This window comes from Lissotriton helveticus, chromosome 8, assembly GCF_964261635.1.
Source record: "Lissotriton helveticus chromosome 8, aLisHel1.1, whole genome shotgun sequence".
Lineage (NCBI taxonomy): Eukaryota > Metazoa > Chordata > Amphibia > Caudata > Salamandridae > Lissotriton > Lissotriton helveticus.
In genome coordinates, this window is record NC_136069.1 from 50,400,133 (window position 1) to 50,405,132 (window position 5,000).

Sequence of the window (5,000 nt, forward strand, 5' to 3'; positions counted from 1 at the left end):
GTTCAAATCAAAGTATGAAGACCACAGCTAGCAGCAGGCCGAAATAGCTCAGTTGGGAGAGTGTTAGACTGAAGATCTAAAGGTCCCTGGTTCAATCCCGGGTTTCGGCACAGTTGAGAGGTTCCTTGCTTCTAACAAAATAGGTCTTGGAATCAGCTGTAGTACTTTTTTCTCTATTCATCAAATTCTTTCCAACTGATATACAACACAAGCAATTTAACATAGACTTTGCTTTGTGTCCTGCTTCTAAACTTGCTTCCACATTTCTTGCCTTCAAGTTACACTATGAATGTTTCCCATTTCATGCTTTTTTGTAATGTAAACTCTTGTCTGCATTACCTTCAACTTCCCCTTGAACACAGATGTCAGTAGTCAGATGACGTTGCTTACCTACTCAGGCCACATACGTCTGGGTAATATAGTGCTAGTCCATTCAGAGTTAAAAAAATGCTACCTAACCCGGATCCCAAAAATGCTATTTACCCATTGCACAAGTTAACTGCTGAATGATACAGGACTCCTTAAAACATATCTCTAACATATAAGGGTAAATATCCAGGTCATGCATCTAGTTTGTTGAATGGTTCAAATCAAAGTATGAAGACCACAGCTAGCAGCAGGCCGAAATAGCTCAGTTGGGAGAGCGTTAGACTGAAGATCTAAAAGTACCTGCTTCAATCCCGGGTTTATGCACAGTTGAGAAGTTCCATGCTTCTAACAAAATAGGTCTTGGAATCAGCTGTAGTACTTTTTTCTCTATTCATAAAAATTTTTTCCAACTGATATACAACACAAGCAATTTAACATAGACTTTACTTTCTGTCCTCCTTTAAACTTGCTTCGACATTTCTTGCCTTCAGGTTACACTATGAATGTTTCCCATTTCATGCTTTTTTGTAAAGTAAACTCTTGTCTGCATTACCTTCAACTTCCCCTTGAACACAGATGTCAGTAGTCAGATGACATTGCTTACCTACTCAGGCCACATACGTCTGGGTAATATAGTGCTAGTCCATTCAGAGTTAAAAAAACGTTACCTAACCCGGATCCCAAAAACGCTATTTACCCATTGCACAAGTTAACTGCTGAATGATACAGGACTCCTTAAAACATATCTCTAACATATAAGGGTAAATATCCAGGTCATGCATCTAGTTTGTTGAATGGTTCAAATCAAAGTATGAATACCTCAGCTAGCAGCAGGCCGAAATAGCTCAGTTGGGAGAGCGTGAGACTGAAGATCTAAAGGTCCCTGCTTCAATCCCGGGTTTCTGCACAGTTGAGAAGTTCCATGCTTCTAACAAAATAGGTCTTGGAATCCGCTGTAGTACTTTTTTCTCTATTCATAACATTTTTTTCCAACTGATATACAACACAAGAAATTTAACATAGACTTTACTTTCTGTCCTCATTCTAAACTTGCTTCCACATTTCTTGCCTTCAGGTTAGACTATGAATGTTTCCCATTTCATGCTTTTTTGTAAAGTAACCTCTTGTCTGCCTTACCTTCAACTTCCCCTTGAACACAGATGTCAGTAGTCAGATGACATTGCTTACCTACTCAGGCCAAATACGTCTGGGTAATATAGTGCTAGTCCATTCAGAGTTAAAAAAACGCTACCTAACCCGGATCCCAAAAACGCTATTTACCCATTGCACAAGTTAACTGCTGAATGATACAGGACTCCTTAAAACATATCTCTAACATATACGGGTAAATATCCAGGTCATGCATCTAGTTTGTTGAAAGGTTCAAATCAAAGTATGAAGACCTCAGCTAGCAGCAGGCCGAAATAGCTCAGTTGGGAGAGCGTTAGACTGAAGATCTAAAGGTCCCTTCTTCAATCCCGGGTTTCTGCACAGTTGAGAAGTTCCATGCTTCTAACAAAATAGGTCTTGGAATCAGCTGTAGTACTTTTTTCTCTATTCATAACATTTTTTTCCAACTGATATACAACACAAGCAATTTAACATAGACTTTACTTTCTGTCCTCCTTTAAACTTGCTTCCACATTTCTTGCCTTCAGGTTACACTATGAATGTTTCCCATTTCATGCTTTTTTGTAAAGTAAACTCTTGTCTGCATTACCTTCAACTTCCCCTTGAACACAGATGTCAGTAGTCAGATGACATTGCTTACCTACTCAGGCCACATACGTCTGGGTAATATAGTGCTAGTCCATTCAGAGTTAAAAAAATGCTACCTAACCCGGATCCCAAAAAAGCTATTTACCCATTGCACAAGTTAACTGCTGACTGATACAGGACTCCTTAAAACATATCTCTAACATATAAGGGTAAACATCCAGGTCATGCATCTAGTTTGTTGAATGGTTCAAATCAAAGTATGAAGACCTCAGCTAGCAGCAGGCTGAAATAGCTCAGTTGGGAGAGCGTTAGACTGAAGATCTAAAGGTCCCTGGTTCAATCCCGGGTTTCGGCACAGTTGAGAGGTTCCTTGCTTCTAACAAAATAGGTCTTGGAATCAGCTGTAGTACTTTTTTCTCTATTCATCAAATTTCTTTCAACTGAAATAAAACACAAGCAATTTAACATAGACTTTGCTTTCTGTCCTCCTTCTAAACTTGCTTCCACATTTCTTGCCTTCAGGTTAGACTATGAATGTTTCCCATTTCATGCTTTTTTGTAATGTAAACTCTTGTCTGCATTACCTTCAACTTCCCCTTGAACACAGATGTCAGTAGTCAGATGACGTTGCTTACCTACTCAGGCCACATACGTCTGGGTAATATAGTGCTAGTCCATTCAGAGTTAAAAAAACGCTACCTAACCCGGATCCCAAAAACGCTATTTACCCATTGCACAAGTTAACTGCTGAATGATACAGGACTCCTTAAAACATATCTCTAACATATAAGGGTAAACATCCAGGTCATGCATCTAGTTTGTTGAATGGTTCAAATCAAAGTATGAAGACCACAGCTAGCAGCAGGCCGAAATAGCTCAGTTGGGAGAGCGTTAGACTGAAGATCTAAAGGTCCCTGGTTCAATCCCGGGTTTCGGCACAGTTGAGAGGTTCCTTCCTTCTGACAAAATAGGTCTTGGAATCAGCTGTAGTACTTTTTTCTCTATTCATCAAATTTTTTCCAACTGATATACAACACAAGCAATTTAACATAGACTTTGCTTTGTGTCCTCCTTCTAAACTTGCTTCCACATTTCTTGCCTTCAGGTTAGACTATGAATGTTTCCCATTTCATTCTTTTTTGTAATGTAAACTCTTGTCTGCATTACCTTCAACTTCCCCTTGAACACAGATGTCAGTAGTCAGATGACGTTGCTTACCTACTCAGGCCACATACGTCTGGGTAATATAGTGCTAGTCCATTCAGAGTTAAAAAAACGCTACCTAACCCGGATCCCAAAAACGCTATTTACCCATTGCACAAGTTAACTGCTGAATGATACAGGACTCCTTAAAACACATCTCTAACATATAAGGGTAAATATCCAGGTCATGCATCTAGTTTGTTGAATGGTTCAAATCAAAGTATGAAGACCACAGATAGCAGCAGGCCGAAATAGCTCAGTTGGGAGAGCGTTAGACTGAAAATCTGAAGGTCACTGGTTCAATCCCGGGTTTCGGCACAGTTGAGAGGTTCCTTGCTTCTGACAACAGAGGTCTTGGAATCTGCTGCAGTACTTTTTTCTCTATTCATCAAATTTTTTCCAACTGATATACAACACAAGTAATTTAACATAGACTTTGCTTTCTGTCCTCATTCTAAACTTGCTTCCACATTTCTTGCCTTCAGGTTAGACTATGAATGTTTCCCATTTCATGCTTTTTTGTAAAGTAACCTCTTGTCTGCCTTACCTTCAACTTCCCCTTGAACACAGATGTCAGTAGTCAGATGACATTGCTTACCTACTCAGGCCAAATACGTCTGGGTAATATAGTGCTAGTCCATTCAGAGTTAAAAAAACGCTACCTAACCCGGATCCCAAAAACGCTATTTACCCATTGCACAAGTTAACTGCTGAATGATACAGGACTCCTTAAAACATATCTCTAACATATAAGGGTAAATATCCAGGTCATGCATCTAGTTTGTTGAATGGTTCAAATCAAAGTATGAAGACCACAGCTAGCAGCAGGCCGAAATAGCTCAGTTGGGAGAGCGTTAGACTGAAGATCTAAAGGTCCCTGTTTCAATCCCGGTTTTCGGCACAGTTGAGAGGTTCCTTGCTTTCAACAAAATAGGTCTTGAAATCTGCTGCAGTACTTTTTTCTCTATTCATCAAATTTTTTCCAACTGATATACAACACAAGCAATTTAACATAGACTTTGCTTTCTGTCCTCCTTCTAAACTTGCTTCCACATTTCTTGCCTTCAGGTTAGACTATGAATGTTTCCCATTTCATGCTTTTTTGTAAAGTAAACTCTTGTCTGCATTACCTTCAACTTCCCCTTGAACACAGATGTCAGTAGTCAGATGACATTGCTTACCTACTCAGGCCACATACGTCTGGGTAATATAGTGCTAGTCCATTCAGAGTTAAAAAAACGTTACCTAACCCGGATCCCAAAAACGCTATTTACCCATTGCACAAGTTAACTGCTGAATGATACAGGACTCCTTAAAACATATCTCTAACATATAAGGGTAAATATCTAGGTCATGCATCTAGTTTGTTGAATGGTTCAAATCAAAGTATGAAGACCACTGCTAGCAGCAGGCCGAAATAGCTCAGTTGGGAGAGCGTTAGACTGAAGATCTAAAGGTCCCTGGTTCAATCCTGGGTTTTGGCACAGTTTAGAGGTTCCTTGCTTCTGACAAAAGAGGTCTTGGAATCTGCTACAGTACTTTTTTCTCCATTCATCAAATTTTTTCCAACTGATATACAACACAAGTAATTTAACATAGACTTTGCTTTCTGTCCTCATTCTAAACTTGCTTCCACAGTTCTTGCCTTCAGGTTAGACTATGAATGTTTCCCATTTCATGCTTTTTTGTAAAGTAACCTCTTGTCTGCC

The 5,000-nt window shown here is 39.4% G+C and overlaps 3 non-coding genes across 3 annotated transcripts; all 3 read left to right on the top strand.

The window, feature by feature from the left end:
• Nucleotides 1-37: 37 nt before the first annotated feature.
• TRNAF-GAA (transfer RNA phenylalanine (anticodon GAA)) lies at nucleotides 38-110 on the top strand. Its single transcript has one exon. It is a non-coding gene; the product is annotated as a tRNA-Phe (tRNA).
• Nucleotides 111-2,370: 2,260 nt separating this feature from the next.
• TRNAF-GAA (transfer RNA phenylalanine (anticodon GAA)) lies at nucleotides 2,371-2,443 on the top strand. Its single transcript has one exon. It is a non-coding gene; the product is annotated as a tRNA-Phe (tRNA).
• Nucleotides 2,444-2,953: 510 nt separating this feature from the next.
• On the top strand, nucleotides 2,954-3,026 carry TRNAF-GAA (transfer RNA phenylalanine (anticodon GAA)). Its single transcript has one exon. It is a non-coding gene; the product is annotated as a tRNA-Phe (tRNA).
• Nucleotides 3,027-5,000: the final 1,974 nt, after the last annotated feature.